This window comes from Moschus berezovskii, chromosome 1 (genome assembly GCF_049115385.1).
Source record: "Moschus berezovskii isolate FMDL1 chromosome 1, NW_MosBer_1.0, whole genome shotgun sequence".
In the NCBI taxonomy this organism is placed as follows: Eukaryota; Metazoa; Chordata; class Mammalia; order Artiodactyla; family Moschidae; genus Moschus; species Moschus berezovskii.
The window spans coordinates 154220616-154244658 of NC_142460.1; the positions used below are offsets into that span (position 1 = coordinate 154220616).

General features: G+C 47.0%; 1 protein-coding gene across 5 annotated transcripts in view; it reads right to left on the reverse strand.

The window, feature by feature from the left end:
* The window catches only part of MRAS (muscle RAS oncogene homolog), a 68347-nt gene that overhangs the window by 10306 nt on the left and 33998 nt on the right, over positions 1–24043 (reverse strand). The window lies entirely within an intron of this gene.

A 24043-nucleotide genomic window follows, 5' to 3' on the forward strand; every position in this document is an offset into this window, starting at 1 on the left:
CTGGGATCTGGGAACTGAGGCAGCTGGGGAGACAGAGGCTGGGGAGACCATGTCCCCAAAGGCTCTCCCCCTCACCTCCCCCCCACCCCATAAACCTATTCTCCAGAGATAAAGGTTCTCCCTGATTGTTTCAGAGGTCACAGCCACAGCTGGGGGAAGTCTCTCTTTAGACCTGCAAGCCCGACAGGCTCCAGGCCCATGGGGGTTGTGAGATTTAAACCCTTCAGGGGCTTGCAAACTTCTGCTGCCTGCCACCCCTCCCCACTCCCCCAGCTCTCTACCTCTGACCACACACCTTGCCTCTCCTGGAGGCTGTGGAGCAGTTGGTTACAGATTCTGAAGCCCGATTCTGGGCTGAGTCTGGCTCCTCATTCCCAGAGTGCGACCCTGTGCAAATTCACTTCTCTGCGCCTCCTGTTAATAAAATGGGGCTCGTCAGGGTTGTCCTGAGTTAATATACTAAGACCCTGAGAGCAGTGCTGACACAAAGACGTCTCTGAGGAGCGTCTGCTATGAGTACCTATCCTTTCCTGGGGCTGCTTTCCCCAGCCACTCCTCCTCCCTGCTCCTCTTGCCTTGGTGAGCTGAAACTGATTCACAGAATACTGCTGCCTCAGCCCTGACTCTCCACCCCCAAAAAGGCCCGTCATGGCTCTCTTCTCACTGCCCATTTAAAAGGCCCCTGGCTGGACTGTCAGTTCCCAGAGGCAGGGACCTGGTTTGTGTGTCACCCATCTGCTTGGAGCCTGGCATAAACAGTACTCAACAGTAGCTAAGTGAATAAATGAATGTGAAGTCTCTTCACTTTCACTCGTTCATTTATTCAAGAAACATCTGAGCACCTACTGTGTGTCAGGCAGCGTTCTAGGCACTGTGCATACAGGGGAATGGGGAAAAATCCTTGCTCTCATGTGACTTACAATCTAATAGGAAGACAGATAAACAACTGAATGGATACTGTAATTTCTAGTAAAGATGGGTACGTACTAGGAACAGGAGTGCCAGTTGGAGGTAACTGGTGGAAGTTGGTGTCATTTTGGATAGGGAATGATGGCATCTCTCCTTCTCCTTTAGGAGAAGCTTTTGAGCAGTGACTAAATGATGGGGGTGGGGGAGCCATGTGGCCAATGGCAAGAGCATTCCGGGCTGAGGAAACATGGTGGGTGGGGGTGTGCAAAGGCAGCCTGGCTGAACTGGGGAGGTGGAGGGACTGGTGAGTGGAAGATGCGGGGGGCGGGGCAGGTCAAGGGTGGGAGGGACTGCTGCCTCCGGGTAAGGCTGACTTCACTCACTGCGGAGACCAGACAAAAGAGAGAGATGATCTATAGGACATTTGAAAAGTTTACCCTGGTTGTTGGGGTAATCCAGACCAAGAGTAGAAGCAGGGGCACTAGGTAGGCGGTTATGCGATAATCCAGCAAGACAAGACGGAGAGCTGGACTGAAGGTGGGGTGAGGTGGATGCTGTGAGAAGTGGCCAGATTCAGGCCACTATCTAAGACAGAGCCAACAGGAGCAGGGTGTTCTGGAGGGAAACACGGGGACACGGAGGTAACAGAGAAGAGCATTGAGGATGGTGGCTGTTTGGGGGCTGAGCCAAATGAATGGTGGTATCATATCCTAAATGGGGGAAGATGGTGAATAACAGGGTTGGGGGGGTGCTCGGTTTCTGACACACTTCAGAACCTCTCAGACATGTCTGTGGGACTTCAAACAGGCATTTGGAGACTTAAGTCAGAAAAGCAGAAGAGGGGCAAGAGATACAGACGCAGGAGTTGCCAGTGTGTGGACGGCCAGGAAAGCCATAGCACAAGCTAGTCAGGACCCCCAGGAATCCACATGTCGGGCAGACACTGTGAGATCATGCCTGAGAAAGTGACCTTATCCCCACAGCCTGGCACCCTGCACATCCCCCTGAGTCACTCAGCAAGACAGAGGGGCAAGGCTTGGTGGACACACGGACACAAGCTGTACCCCACACATGAGCCTGGGACTCCTCATGTATGAAAGCAGGGCAGGGCTCCTGGATCTTCAGGTCCTTTAAATTCTGCCATCGTAGAATTCTTTGGTTTGGATATTAATAATAAATGAAGGGGTTAAGAAAATAAGATGTACAGCTGAGGACCAGTGGGGAGACTGAGGCAGTTTCCCCAGTTTCCTTGGGAGGAGGGATGAAGACTGACCTTCACCCAGAGGGAGTGAATCCCACTCAGAACTGCAGTCAACAAAACAGATGCAAATGGCATGGATTTGACTAAAGTGGGAATGGCAAGGCCTGAACTGAACAGCAGAAGACATCCAGGTAATACTGTAATTCATGTATGCACAGATTTTGAGGGTATATATTACCTGAAACAAAAATAGAGATCTGGGATATCTACAAATACCATCATTCGGAATTAAAAAAAAAAAATTCAACGGGGAGTTGAAAATCAAAATGGACCCCTCTATAAAGGAAAAATAGTCATTCCAGATATCAGTCACCTTATAAATTACATTATCCATGCTTTATAAAAGAATTCCTGGAGGATATACTCCAGCAAAGTGAAAAATAGATCCATGAAAAAGAAAGATGAGTGGTATTATAAATGATGCCAACAGTGGTATGCAAAGGAAACAGCAAAACCTGAGTTAAGTTCCAACATATATTATAATAAATATTATAAAACAATTTGAAGACAATGAAGGACAATTTAAAACTAAAATCTACGATGATCCATATGTGAGGGTAGGGGCTGGGAAAAATAAGTTATCATTAATAAATACTAAAGTTCTTGCCTCATTTGGGAAGAGTCTAAAGATACTGATTACATCCAGATGTTGATATAAAAATGTAAGTATACACACACATATATGTACAATATATAGAATAATCACCCGAGATAAAACTCAAAACTTCCTAATCATTAGAGGGAAGAAAAACAAGACAAAGTAAATGAGACCAGTTCAATGAAAGGCAAAAATAAACTATACACAGAGTTCCCTGGTGGCTTAGCAGTTAGAATTCTGGATTTTCACTGCCATGGCGAGGTTCAATCCCTGGTTGGGGAACTGAGAGCCTGTAAGCCACACAGTATGGCAAAAAAAAACAACAAAAAACTATACACAAATAAGAAAGTTTAAAACATAGACATGAAATAAGATGGCAGAAATAAATCTACGACGAATGACAGCAAATGGGTTAAATTCACATATTACAAGCAGACACTCAGTACAAAATTCACTTGTCTGCTACTATCAAAGACACGTATAAAATAAAATGACACAGAATAAATTAAAAATGAAAGGATAAAAAAGGATATGCCAGTCACATGCACCCACAAAGCAGAATTCAAGACTAAGGCATTAAATAGAACAAACCAGAGTATTTATAATGGAAAAAAGTACAGCATCAAAAAGTGTCAAAGTCATGAGTCATATATACATAAGAATATTGCCTAAATTATATGTATATGTATAAAAAACTGATTTTTTAAAACAGTAGGAACTGACAGATCCCACAATCATTGTGGGAGAATTGAACAGTCTTTCCTTAGAGATAGAACAAGTCACTCCCAAAATAATGATTTATCATTAAATAACACAATTCAGAAATGTAAACTAAGAGACTGAAAGAACAAACTTTACATCCAAACCATAAATAAATATTTTCAAACACATGTGAAACAGTCATAAAAATTGGCTATATATTAGGTCATAAATTAAAATGTCAACAAATTCCAGAAAGCAGAAGTCATATGGAACATCTTTTGCACTATAAGATCAGAAATGAACAGTAACATAATTCTAAAAGAAACTGTCCACTTGAAAGATCTAAAAAGCTATAGTGCTCTATGTGTGGTGGTGGTTTAGTCACTCAGTGGTGTTCGACCCTTGCAACTCCATGGACTGAAGCCCTCCAGACTCCCCTGTCCATGGGATTTTCCAGGCAAGAATACTGCAGTGGGTTGCCATTTCCTTCTCCAGGGAATCTTCACAACCCAAGGATGGAACCTGAGTCTCCTCCATTGCAGGCAGATTCTTTACCAACTGAGCCAACAGGGAAGCCCATAGTGCTCTGTAACTCTTCAGTAAAAGAGAAAAGTGACGCAGAGATTACAGACAATTTAGAATCGTATGATAATAAACAATAATAAACCCCTCTGCTTCAAGACCAAAGTGGTACTCAGAGGAAAGTTACAGCTTTAAATGTACTTTTAAAAACAAGAAAGACTGAAAAGTAACTAAGCATTTAAACCAAAAAGCTAAAAAGAAAAAATAAAATAAAACCAAAGAAAGAAGAAACTGTCAATAAAAGTAGAAATTAAGAAAATGGGAAGAAGGAAAAAGTAGCTGATATCTAAAAATCAAAAGCTGATTCTTTGAAAACTAATTTAAAAAAAACCTTTAGGAATTCTTATCAGAGGAAAAAAAGATATTTGGAATGAGAAAAGGCCCCTGTCTGCGGATATAGATAAATATTTAACTAGGAGAGAAAACTATCTACAGTTTTATAGCAATACATTTTCAACTCTTAAGAAAATATACATGAACAAAACTGGCTCAAGAAAATATGTAAAACCCAAATAGGCCAATACTTATCAGTGAAATTGAAGAGACAAAACTTTTCTGTGAGGAGCACAAAGCTAGTTTTATAATCAACATGGCTCGGTGGTAAAGAAGCTGTCTGCCAATGCAAGAGATGTGGGTTTGGTTCCTGGTTCAGGACGATCCCTTGGAGAAGGAAATGGCAACCCACTCCAGTATTCTTGCCTGGAAAATCCCACGGACAGATGAGTCTGGCTGGCAACAGTCCATGTGGTCACAAAGAGTCAGATACAACAACTAAAAAACAACAAGAACAATACAGAACTTTCTAGCTCATTGTAAGAACCTAGCATAATGCTAATAACAACCTGGGCATGTAGTGACTCCCAGGCACAGACCACCTTTGGGGGGCAGAAGTAGCCTGCATTGTGACCCTATGAGGGACAGACATCCATTTGCCAATTACTTTCTGAACACTTATTTGGTGCTAAACCACTGCGCTGCTTGGTACTTTGGGTGGTTAAAGAATAAGATGCACCTCCTTCTCAGGGTACTTAAGAGGCCAGTTGGGCTGATACTTGAATAATAAGACAGGACAGAACAATGGACTGGTTCCAAATTGGAAAGGAGTACATCAAGGCTGCATAGTGTCACCCTGCTTATTTAACTTATATACAGAGTACATCATGTGAAATGCCAGACTGGATGAAGCACAAGCTGGAATCAAGATTGCTGGAACAAATATCAACAATCTCAGATATGGAGATGACACCACCCTTATGGCAGAAAGTGAAGAGGAACTAAAGAACCTCTTGATGAAAGTGAAAGAGGACAGTGAAAAAAACTGGCTTAAAACTCAACATTCAAAAAACAAAGATCATGGCATCTGGTCCCATCACTTCATGGCAAATTTGATGGGGAAACAATGGAAACACTGAGAGACTTTATTTTCTTGGGCTCCAAAATCACTGCAGATGGTGAGTGCAGCCGTGAAATTAAAGACATTTGCTCCTTGGGAGAAAAGCTATGACCAGCCAAGACAGCATATTAAAAAGCAGAGACATTACTTTGCTGACAAAGGTCTGTCAAGTTAAAGCTATGGTTTTTCCAGTAGTCATGTATGGATGTGAGAGTTGGATCATAAAGAAAGCTGAGCACTGAAAAATTGATGCTTTTGAATTTGGTGTTGGAGAAGACTCTTGAGAGTAACTTGGAGTGCAAGGAGATCCAACCAGTCCATCCTAAAGGAAATCAGTCCTGAATATTCACTGGAAAGTCTGATGCTGAAGCTGAAGCTCCAGTACTTTGGCCACCTGATGAGAAGAACTGAACCTTTGGAAAAGACCCTGATGCTGGGAAAGATTGAAGGCAGGAGGAGAAGGGGACAACAGAAGATGAGACGGTTGGATGACATCACCAACTTGATGGACATGAGTTTGAGCAAGCTCCCAGAGCTGGCAATGGACAGGGAAGCCTGGTGTGCTGCTGTCCATGGAGTCGCAAAGAGTCAGACACGACTGAACTGAACTGGACAGGACAGAAAATGATACAAGTTATTGGAGACCTGGAGGAGGGGGGGGTCCCTTCAACTTGGATAATGGAAGGTTTTAGTGAAGAGAGGGCATTTATTGGAAGAAGAGAAACTGATACAAAAAAACAGGGCCTGGGGAAAGTCCTTCTAGGCAGGGGAACAGCAGAAGCAAGGGCCCAGGGGCTGGAAAGGAAAGAGCAGTAACGAGGCTGGTGCACTGGGGAAAAGGCTTGTGCTGGAAGAGGTGGGAGAAAGAGGAGACAGGGAGGTCAGGGTCTGGGACCTCGGATTCTAAACTAAGATGTCAGAACTTGGTGGTAATGGGGAGCTATTGAAGGTTCTGAGAGGGAAGAGATGTAGTCAGAGGATAGTGAGTGAAGGAAGCGCTGGTGAAGAGGTGGGGGAGGGGCCTGGGCAGAGGCAAGCAGAGTGGCAGAGATAGAGGTTGTGTGCTTCAGATAGAGGAAAAGGAACAAATGGGGCGCCCCAAGGACACGGAACACAGGGATGGGAGCCAATGGGAGACCGCAGACTAACCTTGGGTCCCAGGAGGGGAGGGCAGGTACAACCAGGGAGGACGTCGGGGCTGAGCTGAGCCTTGTCTGGTTTGGGGTCCACCCCTCGCCCACCTCTCCCCCACCTCTCCCCTCCACACATCCTGTAAATGACTGGTCATAGGCCCCTTGTCAGCAGCCCTGCCTCCAAGAAGAAAACAGGCAGCTGTGCTTTAAAAAAAAATCATGATTGTGCCTGTATCCCTCATGCCTGATGTCATGAAGGTAGGAGGACTCCTGAGACAGAAAGTATTAGTCACTGTGAGAGGGGTCCTGCCAATGTGTGCGTGTGAGAGACAGACAGGGGCAGCCAGCCAGGAGAAGGAGGGAAGAAAGAAAGAGAGACTCTGGCAACAGAGCGGGTCAGGGCTGTGCACTCCATCTGCCCTGCTCCAGGCTTCCTACCCTGGGGTGGATGACGCTGCAGTGTTGCTGAGGAAGGTTTAAGTGGACACCCTGGAGCTGTTCTTGGATCTGGTGGATTCTAGAAGCCAAGCCCACATGCTGGCAGGGATGGGGCCCAGGCAGGCGGGCAGCCAGCATGCAGGCAGCACCAGCCTGGGTCCCTGCTAAGCCCTCCCCTCCTAACCCCTCCCTGGTCCCTCCTTATCCTTCCCCCTTCTTCTCCAGGGCTCCTAGACGGAGACAAACCCTTGGAGAGGGATCTGGGGGCTCTGACATTGGCCCACAGCCAGGGTACAGTCCAAGCTCTTTGGCTAAAAGTAGTCCTGCCCAGTGTGTTCCGACTGATGTCAAGCACTGCGCTGGGACTTTATACACACATCCATCCTTGCAGTCCTCTTCATGGCCCTGGAAAGGCAGTACTGTCCCCCTAGTACAGATGAAAAAATTGAGGCCCAGGAAGGTAAAGGATCTGTTCAAGGCCACATGCTGGGGAGAAGGTCACCCTGACTCCCCAAGACCCAACTGCCTCAGCTCGTCCAGGCTGTCTGCTTCATCCAGAGGGTATGGATCCAACCAGCTGTGCCTCAGATCCAGGCCCTTGCCCAGCCATGACCTCTACCAGAATGCCCACACAGGGCTCCCCCAGCTTCCCCCCAGCGGGGCTTCAGCCCCTCTCCCTTCCTGAGGGCCCTGACCTCTGATCTCCATCTTTGAACCCTTCCTGTTGCACGTGGCTCTGGTTCCTCCAAGCCTATGCTCAGTTCCCCACTAGGGTGCAGCCCCAGAGGGTGGGAGTCTGGCTTTCATTTCCCTGGGTCCCCCAAAAGCTTCGGCACCCAATGAAGGCTCAAAAAATATCTGCAGAATGACTGGACAAATCACATGCACGATACAGGAAATGCAGTTATTGTGTTCAAACAGCCCACGCCAGTTGCAAGGGAAACCAATAAAAACAGACTTTTAAAGCCCTATAACTCACCCTTCAGAGTGAAGTAAGTGTTCTGGAATATGAAACAACACAGATGATAATTTCTAGAGATACCATGCCTCCAAGGACCGACGTCTTTCATCCAAAGGTCCACCTTGGGAGGTGGGAGGGACTGTGTCCAATTTCACAGGGCAGTCAGGCAGGGAAGCCTGGGCTCTGCCTAGGAAAAGACTCCCATTAAAAAAATGCCAGTTCGTTGAGGATCAATAGTGATGAGGGTTCCCCTATGGGGTAGGCTGGGTGCCTGGCAGAGGGCTCAATGCATCAACCAGCCACCATGCCCAGGAAAAGGGCTGCTCTTTCCTACTCCGAAGCACTGGCCCAGCATGTTGAGCCAAGCAGCTCTAAGCGGGAGGGAGCTAAAATCCTGTGGCAGGCGCCGGCTGGCTCCTTGGCAATGGGGGAAGATTCCCTCTGGCAGGGGCCCCAGCCTTGACTGGCTGACGTCAGGGAAGATGTGCTGGCCACCGGCCCCAGGAAACAGTTGTCCTCACGACCACACTACTGCGGCTGGGGGAATGGGGGGATGGGGGAGGTCTTGGGAGACGATTTCATGAGGCCCATGAAACCCCTGACTTGGTGGGCATGTTGCATATGAGGGGTCCATGACTGTAGGATTCTAAAGGGACACTGGACCTCCCCCCAGTCCCACCTCAATGTCACTCTCAGGGAGGAAACAGAAGACCGAGGGCAGGGAGCAGCAGTGGACCCCGCAGTGTAACCAGGGACCCAGGAGTGTCCCAGAGACAGATAGGGCCCAGGAAGGGAGAGAAACGGGGAGGCGAAGCACTGTCCTGGGACCTCATTTCCATCTCACAATACAGGGATGTGGGGGGTTTACAGGGGAAAAACTGAAGCAGGGAAGGGTTGGGATTTGCCCAGGTTCCTGCTGTAATGAGCAGCGGAGGCAAGATCTGAGCACAAGTGTGTCTGGGCCGGGCCTGGCTCTGCTCCTGGCTCTACCTGTCTCCGTGGCCTGTGAAGACGGGCAGGCCCTAAAGGAGGGGTGAGGACAGAACTCCTGGGGTTTGTGGGGATGGAAGACAAAGGCCCGAGGGCTATGCCTCCCCCACCCCCACCTGGTTACCCCAAACCCTTTACCTGGTTCCACACCTGCCCCTCGGCAGCCCCGCAGAGCCAGGAGGAGAGGGCTTGGGTACACTGGCCTAGTGTACCCAGTACACTCAGAGCACCCAATAAATCTAAAAGAGCCCTACCAGTCTGTCCATTCTCCAGCCACTGTTTTCCACTACATCCTCACTCCTCAAGCTTCCACTGCAGCTGAAGGTCTAGAACAGATCAGCAGGAACTAAACTCCACAAGCTTCCAAACCAACCCACCTCAGGGACAGAGCAAGACTCACCTACTATGGGTGAGGAAGGTAAAGGGGTGCAGTCACTTCAGAAAACAGTTTGGCAGCTTCTCACAATGCTATATGCAGAGTGCATCATGTGAAATGCTGGGCTGGATGAAGCACAAGCTGGAATCAAGACTCCGGGGAGAAATATCAATAACCTCAGATGTGCAGATGACACCATCCTTATGGCAGAAAGTGAAGTGGAACTAAAGAGTCTCTTGATGAAAGTTAAAGAGGAGAGTGAAAAAGCTGGCTGAAAACTCAACATTCAAAAAACGAAGATCATGGGATCCAGTCCCATCACTTCATGGCAAATAGATGGGGAAACAGTGAGACACTTTATTTTCTTGGGCTCCAAAATCACTTTGGATGGTGACTACAGCCATTAAATTAAAAGACACTTACTCGTTGGAAAAAAAGCTATGATCAACCTAGATAGCATATTAACAAGCAGAGACATTACTTTGCCAACAAAGGTCCATATAATCAAAGCTATGGTTTTTCCAGTAGTCATGTACAGATGTGAAAGTTGGACCATAATGAAGGCTGAGTGCCAAAGAATTGATGCTTTTGAACTGTGGTGTTGGAGAAGACTCTTGAGAGTCCCTTGAACAGCAAGGAGATCAAACCAGTCAATCCTAAAGGAAATTAACCCTGAATATTCATTGGAAAGACTAATGCTGAAGCTGAAGCTCCAGTACTTTGGCCACCCGATACAAAGAGCCTACTCATTGGAAAAGATCTTGATGTTGGGAAAGACTGACGGCAGGAGGAGAAGGGTACGACAGAGGACGAGATGGTTGGATGGCATCACTGACCCAATGCACCTGAGTTTAAGCAAGCTCTGGGAGGTGGTGAAGGACAGGGAAGTCTGGCCTGCTGCAGTCCATGGGGTTGCAAAGAGTCAGACACAACTGAGCAACTGAACAGCAACAACACAATGTTAAACACAGTTACCACTTGACCCAGCAATTCCACTCCTACAGGTGCATCCAAGAGAACTGAAATCATGTGTCCACACAAAAACCTGCGCCTGACTGTCCACAGAAGCATTCTGCATCATAGCCCCAAAGTGGAAACAACCCAAGTGTCCATTGACTGATGAATGGATAAACAAAACGTCATCCCTCCATATACAGCTGACCCTTGAACAGCACAGGTGTGAACTAAGCAGGTCCATTTATATGGGGATTTTTTCCAATAAATATACAAAAATATATGTATAGAACATTGTGTGCAAGACTTGTATTGAAGTGGATAGTCTATCCTTACATTAGGCATAAGGTGAGTGATATTTAAAATTAATAATGTGTTGGGCTTCCCTGGTGGTTCAGTGGTTAAGAATCTACCGTGCAATGCAAGGGACACTGGTTCGATCCCTGGTCTGGGAAGATCCTATATACCATGGAGCACACATGCACAACACTACTGGGTCTGTGCTCTAGAGCTCAAGAGCCGCAACTACTGAGCCCATACACTATAGTTACTGAAGCCTGAATGCTAATAGAGCCTGTGCTCTACAGCAAAGAGACGCCTGCATATCACCATGAAGAGTAGCCCCTGCTTGCCACAACTAGAGAAAGCCTGCACGCAGCAACGAAGACCTACCACAGTCAAAAAAAGACAAATAAATAAATCTTAAAAGAAATAAAGATATTACCAGAGAAATCCAACTCAAAACCACAATGAAGTACCATCTCATGCTGGTCAGAATGGTTGTCATCAAAAAGTCTACAAACAATAAATGCTGAAGAGGGTGTGGAAAAAAGGGAACCCTCTTACACTGTTGGGCTTCCCTAATAGCTCAGTTGGTAAAGAATCTGCCTGCAATGCAGGAGACCCTGGTTTGATTCCTGGGTCAGGAAGATCCCCTGGAGAAGGGATAGGCTACCCACTCCAGTACTCTTGGGCTTCCCTTGTGGCTCAGCTGGTAAAGAATCCATCTGCAATGCGTGAGACCTGGGTTTGATCCCTGGGTTGGGAAGATCCCCTGGAGAAGGGAAAGGCTACCCACTCCAGTATTCTGGCCTGGAGAATTCCATGGATTACAGTCCCTGGTGTCAAAAAGAATTGAACACGACTGAGTGACTTTCACTTAGACTGTTGGTGGGAATGCAAACTAGTACAGCCACTATGGAGAACAGGGTGGAGATTCCTTTCAAAACTGGAAATAGAACTGCCATATGACCCAGCAATCCCACTGCTGGGCATACACACCAAGGAAACCATAATTGAGACACATGTACCCTAATGTTCATTGCAGCACTGTTTATAACAGCCAGGACATGGAAGCAACCTAGATGTCCATTGACAGATGAATGGATAAGGAAGTTGTGGTACATATACACAATGGAATATCACTCAGCTATAAAAAAGAACACATTTGAGTCAGTACTAATGAAGGGATGAAACTGGAGCCCTTCAGTACAGAGTGAAGTAAGTCAGAAAGAGAAACACCAATATAGTATATTAACCCATATATAAGGAATTTAGAAAGATGGTAATGATGACCCTAAATGCAAGATAGCAAAAGAGACAAGGATGTAAAAAACAGACTTTGGACTCTGTGGGAGAAGGTGAGGGTGGGATGATTTGAGAGAATAGCAATGAAACACGTATATTACCATATGTAAAACAGATGACCAGTGCAAGTTCGATGTATGAATCAGGGCCCTCAAAGCTGATGTTCTGGGACAACCCAGAGGGATGGGGTGGCGAGGGAGGTGGAGGGGGGTTCATGGGGACACATGTACACCCAAGGCTAATTCATCTTGATGTATGGCAAAAACCACCACAATACTGTAAAGTAATTATCCTCCAATTAAAATAAGTAAATAAATTAAAAAATAATGTGTTAGTTTTCTTACTGTTTTTTTAATCACTTTGCTTTCAAAGAATTATATTACCGTACAATATGTTTGGCCCCACCCCTTTTCTCTCTTTCTCCCTCTCTCTTTCATAATTAAACTGCATATCAGTCTATCATCACAGGTAAGTGATTTTTTTAAATGAAAGTGTTTCCAATATTGTATTATGAATATTAGTATAATACTGCTGCTGCTACTAAGTCGCCTCAGTTGTGTCCGACTCTGTGCGACCCCATAGATGGCAGCCCACCAGGCTCCCCCGTCCCTGGGATTCTCCAGGCAAGAACACTGGAGTATAATACTACAAGTCATAAAAACTGTATAACCCTTCATTAGTGTAAAAACTAGGCTACTGGGAAACAATTGTATCAGTTACACCAGGCTACCAAAAACACTTATATCGCTGATTCTCTGTTATCAGTGCATGAATCATTATGTATGTAAGTGCTAAGTCACTTCAGTCGTGTCCGATTCTGTGCAACCCTATGGACTGTATGGATTCTCCAGGCAAGAATACTGAAGTGGGTTGCTGTGTGCGCCTCATGAATCATTATACCCGTACAATGTATTTTTCATATTATCCTTTCATTTTAGATGTTTAGTGTTAGTAATACATATAATATTGGCAGTGTTTTATATCCTGTAAGACAATATTGATGTAGGTACTGACAGATATAAACAGATGACATAAACTTATGGTATCAATATATACTGTATGGCACTGGAAAGTATTCTCTCTTCCTTATGATTTGCTTAATAACATTTTCTTTAATTCACTTTATTGTAAAAATACAGTCTATTATATATATATACATATATATATAGCATATAAAATACATGTTAATGACTATTTAAGTTACCAGTAAGACTTTGGTCAACAGTAGGCTATTTAGTAGTTAAGTCTTCAGGGAGCCAAAAGTTATACCCAGATTTTCAACTGCATGAGAGGCTGGCACCCCTAACCCCTGTGTTGTTCAAGAACCAACCATATTAGAATATTATTCACACAGAAAAAGGAATGAAATTCTGAGAGCATGTTACAACATGGGTGAAACTTGAAGTGCTAAGGGACAGGAGCCAGACACAAAGGTCACATATTATATGATTCCATTTATGTGAAATGTCCAGAATAGGCATATCCATAACGCAGAAAGGAGACGAGAGGTTTGGGAACTAGGAGGTGGGGAGATGGCTAATGGAGGTGAGGTTTTTGGAGGGTGATGAAAATGTACCTCAGATATGCAGATGACATCACCCTTATGGCAGAAAGTGAAGAGGAACTCAAAAGCCTCTTGAGGAAAGTGAAAGAGGAGAGTGAAAAGGTTGGCTTGAAGCTCAACATTCAGAAAACAAAGATCATGGCATCTGGTCCCATCACTTCATGGGAAATAGATGGAAAAACAGTGGAAACAGTGTCAGACTTTATTTTTTTGGGCTCCAAAATCACTGCGGATGCTGATTGCAGCCATGAAATTAAGACACTTACTCCTTGGAAGGAAAGTTATGACCAACCTTGATAGTATATTAAAAAGCAGAGACATTACTTTGCCAACAAAGGTCCGTCTAGTCAAGGCTGTGGTTTTTCCCGTGGTCATGTATGGATGTGAGAGTTGGACTGTGAAGAAAGCTGATCGCCGAAGAATTGATGCTTTTGAACTGTGGTGCTGGAGAAGACTCTTGAGAGTCCCTTGGACTGCAAGGAGATCCAACCAGTCCATTCTAAAGGAGATCAATCCTGGGTGTTCATTGGAAGGACTGATGCTAAAGCTGAAACTGCAATACTTTGGCCACCTCATGCGATGAGTTGACTCACTGGAAAAGACTCTGATGCTGGGAAAGGTTGGGGGCGAGAGGAGAAGGGGACGACAGAGAATGAGATGGCTGGATGGCATCACCGACTCTGTGGACATGAGTTTGAGTGTACTCCGGGAGTTGGTGATGGACAGGGAGGCCTGGCGTGCTATGATTCATGGGGTCGCGGAGAGTCAGACACGATTGAGTGACTGAACTGAACTGAACTGAAAAAATCACCCATCACTGGGATCACTATCTCATCCACATTTTCAGTTCAGTTCAGTTGCTCAGTCGTGTCCGACTCTTTGCGACCCCATGAATCACAGCACACCAGGTCTCCCTGTCCATCACCAACTCCCAGAGTTCACTCAAACTCATGTCCATCGAGTTGGTGATGCCATCCAGCCATCTCATTCTCTGTCGTCCCCTTCTCCTCCCGCCCCCAATCCTTCCCAGCGAAGGGGACGACAGAGAATGAGATGGCTGGATGGCATCACCAACTCGATGGACATGAGTTTGGGTGAACTCTGGGAATTGGTGATGGACAGGGAGGCCTGGCGTGCTATGATTCATGGGGTCACAAAGAGTCGGACACGACTGAGCAACTGAACTGAACTGAAAATGTGGATGAGATAGTGATTCCAGTGATGGGTGATTTTTTCAGTTGAGTTCAGTTCAGTTCAGTCCTCAGTCATGTCCGACTCTCCGCGACCCCATGAATCATAGCACTCCAGGCCTCCCTGTCCATCACCAATTCCCGGAGTACACTCAAACTCATGTCCACAGAGTCAGTGATGCCATCCAGCCATCTCATTCTCTGTCGTCCCCTTCTCCTCCCGCCCCCAACCTTTCCCAGAATCAGAGTCTTTTCCAGTGAGTCAACTCGTCGCATGAGGTGGCCAAAGTATTGCAGTTTCAGCTTTAGCATCAGTCCCTCCAATGAATATCCAGGATTGATCTCATTTAGAATGGACTGGTTGGATCTCCTTGCAGTATAAGGGACTCTCAAGAGTCTTCTCCAACACCACAGTTCAAAAGCATCAATTCTTCGGCGATCAGCTTTCTTCACAGTCCAACTCTCACATCCATACATGACCACGGGAAAAACCATTGCCTTGACTAGATGGACCTTGGTTGGCAAAGTAATGTCTCTGCTTTTTAATATACTATCAAGGTTGGTCATAACTTTCCTTCCAAGGAGAAAGCGTCTTTTAATTTCCTGCCTGCAATCAGCATCCGCAGTGATTTTGGAGCCCAAAAAAATAAAGTCTGACACTGTTTCCACTGTTTCTCCATCTATTTCCCATGAAGTGATGGGACTAGATGCCATGATCTTTGTTTTCTGAATGTTGAGCTTCAAGCCAACCTTTTCACTCTCCTCTTTCACTTTCATCAAGAGGCTTTTGAGTTCCTCTTCACTTTCTGCCATAAGGGTAGTGTCATCAGCATATCTGAGGTTATTGATATTTCTCCCAGCAATCTTGATACCAGCTTGTGCTTCTTCCAGCCCAGTGTTCCTCATGATGTACTCTGCATATAAGTTAAATAAGCAAGGTGACAATATACAACCTTGACGTACACCTTTTCCTATTTGGAACCAGTCTGTTGTTCCATGGCCAGTTCTAACTGTTGCTTCCTGACCTGCATACAGGTTTCTCAAGAGGCAGGTCAGGTGGTCTGGGATTCCCATCTCTTTCAGAATGTTGCAGTTTATTGTGATCCACACAGTCAAAGGCTTTGGCATAGTCAATGAAGCAGAAATAGATGTTTTTCTGAAACTCTCTTGCTTTCTCCATGATCCAGCGGATGTTGGCAATTTGATCTCTGGTGCCTCTGCCTTTTCTAAAACCTGCTTGAACATCTGCAAGTTCACGGTTTACATAATGCTGAAGCCTGGCTTGGAGAATTTTGAGCATGACTTTGCTAGCGTGTGAGATGAGTGCAATTGTGCAGTAGTTTGAGCATTCTTTGGCATTGCCTTTCTTTGGGATTGGAATGAAGACTGACCTCTTCCAGTCCTATGGCCACTGCTGAGTTTTCCAAATCTGCTGGCATATTGAGTGCAGCACTTTCACAGCATCATCTTTCAAGACTTGAAATAGCTCAACTGGAATTCCATCACCTCCACTAGCTTTGTTAGTAGTGATGCTTTCTAAGGCCCACTTGACTTCACATTCCAAGATGTCTGGCTCTAGGTCAGTGATCACGTTATCGTGACTATCTTGGTCGTGAAGATCTTTTTTGTACAGTTCTTCTGTGTATTCCTGCCACCTCTTCTTAATATCTTCTGCTTCTGTTAGGTCCATACCATTTCTGTCCTTTATCGAGCCCATCTTTGCATGAAATGTCCCCTTGGAATCTCTAATTTTCTTGAAGAGGTCTCTTGTTTTTCCTATTCTTGGTGATTTTTTAATCCATCAGAAATTTTGACTGCACACCTTCCAGTCTGGAAGCTCTTCTCATTCTCCCCCCACCCATCCCACATATTCCATCAACAAATTCTGTTATTTCCTCTATAAAATACATCCAGACTCTGACTCCTTCTCACCACCTCCTTTACCGATATCCTGTTCTACCATTAAGAGCTTCTTAACTGGTCTCCCTGGTTCAGTCCTGGTTCCCCTCTGGTCTACTGTCCACCCCACGGCCAGAGTGAACCTTTTAAACATCAGTCAGACCATGCCTGTCCTCTGCTCAAAACCTCCCATGGTTTATATCCCTTCTAGGTTCTGGAAGTCACGGCCCCCAGCTATCTCCCTGACCTCTCACTCACCTCCTCTGCACCCTGGCTTCCTATCTATTCCCCAAACACATTCCCTTGCCCCTGATTCTCTATCCAAGACCCTTTCCCAGCAGCTTGTTCCTTCAGGTTTTTGTTCCAATATCACCTCTTCAGGAAGGCCCTCCCTGCTCTGTGCAGATAAGGGAGCAACTTCTCCCGCCCTGTCTATTTCTTCTGCCTTGCCTCACCCTCCTTCACAGCATTCATACTATTTGGCACATTACATATTTGTTTACACTCTGTGTCCCCCATTCTACCAGAAACTTCATGAGACCAGGGACTTGACCTTGCCAACTGCTGCAACCAAAGAGAGCCAGGCACACAGCAGGTACCCAGACTTGTTCATAGAATGAACTAGTGAACACTCCCACCTGCATACATCTCAGGGACGGATCCACACATCACTGGAGGGGAGTGGTGGCAGGTCCAAGTCAGGGGCACAAGCCTCACTCTGCACCACCCCAGATGCAGGCAGACAGGTCAGCGACCCCTCATCTGCATGTGTGATGGGACCTATTCTTTTTCCTTCTTTCACCTGGTTGGATGGTGCATTTTATTGCTTGCTTCTTTTTGTTTAAATTGGAGTATAATTGCTTTACAATGTTGTGTCAGCTTCTGCTATACAGCCAAGTAGATCAGCTACCCCCCTCCCTCCCTCTTGAGCCTCCCTCCCTCCCCACCCCCATTTCACCCCTCTAGGTCAACACATATGCTTCCCTGGCGGCTCAGACAGTAAAGAATCTGCCTGCAATGCAGGAGACTCCGGTTCAATTCCCGGGTCAGGAAGTTCCCCTGGAGAAGGGATAGGCTACCCACTCCAATATTCTTGCCTGGAGAATCCCCATGGACAGAGGAGCCTGGTGAGCTACAGTTCATGTGGTCGCAAAGAATTGGACACAATTGAGTAATTAACACTTTCACATTTCTTTTTTCCAAGGGTACATACGTGTCAATACTATTCTTTCAGCTTGTCGCACCCTCCTATTCCCCAACAGGACCTATTCTTGAAAACATCAGGCCACCCTCTTCAAATGTCACATTAGAACAATTTTAACAATAAAAGCATCACGAGGCTTACTCTGTGCTGTGCTTCACAAGATGTCACATTCCCTCACTCACTTAACAAACAATAACAAAGCACCTAATAGGTGCTGCTGGGCTTCCCTGGTAGCTCAGCTGATAAAGAATCTGCCTGCAATGTAGGAGACTCCGGTTCAATTCCCTAGTCAGGAATTTTCCCTGTAGAAGGGATAGGCTACCCACTCCAGTATTCTTGGGCTTCCCTGGTGGCTCAGATGATAAAAATTCCACCTGAAATGCTGGAGACCTGCATTTGATCCCTGGGTTGGGAAGATCCCCTGGAGGAGGGTATGGCAACCCACTCCAATATTCTCGCCTGGAGAATCATATGGACAGAGGAGCTTGGTGGGCTACAGTCTGTCCATAGGGTCGCAAAGAGTCGGACACGACTGGGTGACTAAGCACAGCACAGAACAAAAGGTGCTGCTGGCAGCAGACACACAACGGTGGGCAGTCTGTCTCCTCCAGCAGTTACAGTCTGTAATGTTTCATTTACTCTTGGCAACAACTATGAGGCTCTATAGTTCGGACAGAGACTCTGCCAACAGGGCATGTGGTCTTGGTCCAGAGGGTGTTTGTGCCCAAGGGAAAGAGGAGCCCCCAGTCACTGGACCTGGGCCCTGGTGATAACAAGCTGATAGTGGCTGCACTGAGGCCTGGAGCCAGGAGCATCACCCAACACAAGGGCAGACAGGAGAAATCTCAAAGTGGGCTGGAGCACTCAACCCAGGCGAGTCCTGTGACTTTTAACAGTGATCAACAAGAAGTTCTGAAATCAGGGCAAAAGCCAAAATTAACTGCAGGAGACTAGGGCCTGACTGTGAGTAAAAGGAAACCACCCCCCTGGGGTTTGCATTGCTGACAAGCAGGGAGTGACCCCACACTGCACTCAGACCTTCATCACTCAGCCCTGCCGAGCAGACTCTAGGTCACTGGCCAATGGCCGGTCCCTCAGCTCCCAGGCTGGCCAGTAGGGCTCAGGTGAGCACGGACCCCACTTGGCTTTGGGGTCAGAGGGAATGGGGCACTGATCAGCTGTGTGATCTTGGGCTTACTCTTTCGCCTCTCTGAGTCTTAGTTCCTGCCCCTGCCGAGGCCTGACCAATCAGAGGGCTGCTGGACAGGTATGGGAGCAGGAGGTCTGGGTTCCCAGGGGGAGGGCTCTTGGAGTGCAGGGTGGCGGCGGCAGCAGTTTTCCAGTGGTACCGAAGGACTTTACCACCCTACCCACTGGTACAGTAATGCTGGTGCATACTGTCTAAAGAGCATTTGTGCTCCCTGGTAAAGCGGAGACACTAATCTCAATGTAACAGAATTGCTACAAGGATGAAACAAAGCGATCCCCGTGAAGCGTTCAGCACAGGGGCTGGCTAGGAAGCATCAGTACTACTTTACCTGTGGGGAAAACAATGAAATGTGGGGCTGGCCAAAAAGTTCACTCGGGTTTTTCCACACGATGTTAAGGAAAAACCCAAACGAACTTTTTGGCCAACCCAATACTTTAGTGTCATTGGAAAACTGCAGCCCCAGTTGCCACCCTGTGTTCCCAGGAACCCTCCCCTTGGGAACCCAGACTTCCTGCCCTCCTATCTGTCCATCAGTAGCTGCTCACAGTACTGAGGGCAGGAGTAACAGTGACCTGGCCTCAGTGGAAGGAAGGACTTTCTATCCGCAGGCACTGCCCCCAGCACCTTGGAGATCAGTGAGCTCCATGTTACTGGGAGCATTCGAGCAGTGATGGCTGATGGAGGCAAGATAAAGGGTCAGGCAGAGGTCTGCAGGGCTGAATTGCACAATCTCAGGCCTGTGGCCTTGCTCCCTCAGAAAGGAGAAGAAAGAGGGGAATTCCTCCCCCATCACTGCCCACAGGGAAAGTGGGGAATGGGGTGGGAGTGGAGGAAGGACAGCCAGCTCTGCCTGAACCCCCTCTTAGTGGGGGCCACAGAGAAGAGCCTGCTCTGCAGTTGACCTAAGGACTGCTGAGCATAGAGCCCACCACGCAAAGCCCCCGGCTCAGAATAAACTCTCAGTAAGTGTTCTTGTCCTCTCCCTGCCCTACCCACGCCCTCCTCCCCGACCTCTCCAGAAAGAATGTGGATTCGAGTGTTCGGGGAAAGGCCAGATCCAGGCCCCTCCATGAAGACAACAGCACTTGTGTCTGTGGTTTGGGCAGAAGCCAGGGTGGAAACGTCCCAGCTTCTGAGGGTGCAGGAGGGGAGCCGACGCTCTTGCTCTTGGCAGAGACTGAGCCCTTGTTGAGGACAGAGTGGCTGCAGAGTGGGGGCCTGAGAGCCCCCAGGTGGGAAGGGATGTCCAGAGACGACTGTCCTATGTTGAGGGGCGACAGATACCAGCTTCCAGAGGCTGGCAGGGCCAAGGGTGGGGCTGGCGGCCCTGTGGGTGGCAAGGCGAAGACTGTGAGTGGGCAGAGGATTTGGTCAACATCCTCCCCTGCAGGCCTGAGGCTTGGGCCAGAGGAGGAGGCAGGCTGACAGGATGGGATGTGCTGGGCAGAGTGAGGAGGCCTTGGGCCTGGCTCTGCCTCCAGTGAGGGCTGACCCTGGCAAGTCACTTCTCTGTCTGCACTGCACTTTCCTCGGATGTAAACTGAAGGGGCTGATATCATACAGCTCAGGAGCCTTCCAGCTCCAAGCTAACAAGAAAAAGAGGCAGGCAAGAGCTCCATGACAAAACGAGGGAGAGCATGGACTGGAGCAGATATCTGTAGACCCACATTCACGGCAGCAACGGTCACAATGGCCAGAAGGTGGGAACAACGCAGATGTCCACTGCTGGATGCACAGCTCAGCACAATGTGGTAGATGCATACAGAAGACTATTCGGTCTTAGAAAGGAAGGGAATTCTGACCACGTTATAACATAGGGGAACCACGGTGGCAAGTGGAATAAGCCAGTCACCAACAGACAATATTGTATGACTGCGCTCATCTGCGGTACCTAGAAAGGAGAATGGGGGTTGCCGAGAGCTAGGAATGGGGAACAGGAGTTGTCATAACAGGGCTTCAGCTGGAAGAAATGAAATGTTCTGAAGATAGATGGTAGTGATGCTGCAGAACAGTATGGATGTACTTAATGTCACAGAGCTGTCCACTGAAATATGATGAAGATTGTCAGTCTCATGTTATAACTATTTTACAACATACATGCACAAACCCCACAAAACTCCAGGACTCCGCCTAAGTCTTGGGTCTTTTTGACTGGGGTATGGGGAGTCACATAGCTCCAAGTCACAGACCCCCAAAGAGGGGGCCGGAGACCTGGGAGATGGGGAGAAGAAGCAACCCCTCAGCAAGAGGTGGGCCCAGTAATGATGGGACATGCTCCCAGAGTTGGGCCCTTAACAGCAGAAGGTGAGACAAAGGTCCTGAACCCTTGTAGGAAAGAACACAGAGCAGGCTTGCTCCAAAGTTGGGGGCCCCCTGCAGACACTGGGGAACCTGGATGCTGGCCCCTGAGGTCGTCCATCTCCTGTCTTTTAGATTTGGGGAGGACTCAGGCAATGAGACTCCTTGAAAGAAAACAAGAAATAGGGAATTCCCCAGGGTGTCCAGTGGTTAGGACTCTTCGCCTCTACTGTAGCAGACCCAGGTTTAATTCCCGGTCAGGGAACTAAGATCCCACATGCTCTGTGTAGAGGCCAAAAAAAAGAGAAGAAATATGGAAAATAAGAAATAGGTTTGGAAGGACTGATGTTAAAGGTGAAACTCCAATACTTTGGTCACCTCATGCGATGAGTTGACTCACTGGAAAGGACTCTGATGCTGGGAAGGATTGGGGGCGGGAGGAGAAGGGGCTGACAGAGAATGAGATGGCTGGATGGCATCACCGACTCGATGGACATGAGTTTGAGTGAACTCCGGGAGTTGGTGATGGACAGGGAGGCCTGGCGTGCTGTGATTCATGGGGTCGCAAAGAGTCGGACACGACTGAGCGACTGAACTGAACTGAACTGAGGGAGCCTGTGAGACTCTTCAGTGTGGAAACCACAGAGAAGGCCCCTTGAGCATCGTGAGCATCTCTGCTCTGAGGTTCAGATCCGAACCAGGGCCCCTGGTCCTCTGGAGACCTTGGGGCAAGGAGCTGCAAGGGCAGGTGTAGGTGTCTGTCGACTCTGATAATCCAGGCCACACCCCATGCTCTCGGGATTTCAACTTTATTCCCAGAGGCGCAGGGACCAGCTGTGTGAGGTTGGAGAGCTTTCCCCCCCGCAGCCAGACTGACAGCAGAGGAGAAAAAGGGAGGTCAAGACCATTGCTGGCTGTGTGACTCTCTCTGTGCTTTATTTTTATAACAATAGCAGCTACCACAATTATGTTTGTAAGGACAAAAAGTATGCGGCATGGACCTTCCACACAGTAATCGCCCGCAGATGTCATTACTGTCTCCTCCTCTTCATCATCACTATCAAGCTGCCATGTTTTTGCTCCTTCTGAATTTGGAAGAGGAGAAACCCCAGAGTTCGGGGCACTTGGCGGGCATCCCAGGCTCAGCATCTCCCCAGGATGCTATGGCCTCCAGGGAAGCAAGATGTCAGGGAAAGTCCCATCCAGCCAAGGGCTGCAAACCACTCAGAAGAGTTCATTCCCAGCAGAGGTCAGAATTATGCCCAAGCCTAAACATAACCAGCGTTTGATGAAAGTTCCCCAAATACGGGACATCCTTTTAAATGCTAGACTAATTAGAACTGAGTTGTAATGTTTAAATCCTTTCTTTTCTTAACAAGACCTGATTGAATGGAGAACTGTGCTAATCTGGGAATCTAGTATCTACTCCTGAGGCAGGCCTGGGTAGTGTGTGCTCAGTCACTCAGTCATGTCCAACTCTTTGCGACCCCATGAACTGTAGCCTACCAGTCTCCTCTGCCCATGAGATTCTCCAGGCAAGAATACTCGAGTGGCTTTTACCATTTCTTCCTCCAGGGGATCTTTCTGACCCAAGGATCAAACCCATGTTTCCTGCATCTCCTGGATTGGCACGTGGATTCTTTACCACTGAACCACCTGGGAAGCCCTATAGGCCTGAGTGGGCAATGACCTAAATCAGGTCTGATTCTGGGTTCAGGATGAGAGGTGCAGCCCCTAGGGGAGCCCAGGCGCTTCAGAACACAAGCTCTGCAGATTCACACTTACAAAGTAATGCCGTGGCCATGCTTCCCCCTCCCCTGGCTCCACTGCTATAAATGTTATCCCAAAACCTCCCTAAAATCACTCTTAAGGAAAAAAAAATTTTTAAGAAACAACTTTGGGTAGTCTAATACCCAAAGTTACTTTCTAAAAAGTTAGAGAGGGACTTTCCTGGTGGTATAGTGGATAGGAATCTGCCTGCCAATGCAGGGGACGTGGGTTTGATTCCTGGTCTGAGAAGATTCCACATGCTGCAAGGCAACTAAACCTGTGCACCACAGCTATTGAGCCTGTGCTCTAGAGCCTGTGAGCTGCAACTACTGAAGTCTGCGCATACAGCCTGTGCTCCGCAACAAGAGAAGCCCCTGCAATGAGAAGCCCGTGCACCACAATGAAAAGTAGCCCCCTCTCACTGCAAGTAGAGAAAAGCCCGCAAGCAGCAACAAAGACCCAGCCCAACAACACCACCACAGTTAATTAATGGATTTTAAAAAAGCTAGAGAAGATAATATGGCTCTGAAGAAAAATAATATTTATTGAGCTCCAGCTACATACCAGGCATGATGTTACTCTCTTACAGGCATTATGCAATGTTTTTCAGAATGTTTTCTGTGGAAATAGACTAAGAATGATGTGCAAAAAATGGTCCCTTGGGAAACCCTAAAGGCAATATATTCTTCCAATATACTTCTAACGTGTTTGTATATTGAAGGTTCTTTCAAACCATATAGTATATTTCTTTAATTCAGTATATTCCAAAGTGTGGTATATATTCAAATAGGTGATGCAAGAGATGATTTTAGAAAGTGTGTAAATGTAAGTTTCAAACTTTACTGGTTACACATATTTATTTTGATGTCAGTTAGCAAATGTATATCACTAGCACATCAAACCTGTGATTGCACATATATTGTTCAGGACTGATTCATTTATTTCACAGACATTCATTGTGGACCTACTCAATACTCTAGATGCTGAGGATATAGCAGTAAATAAAGTCCCTGCTCTCATAAAT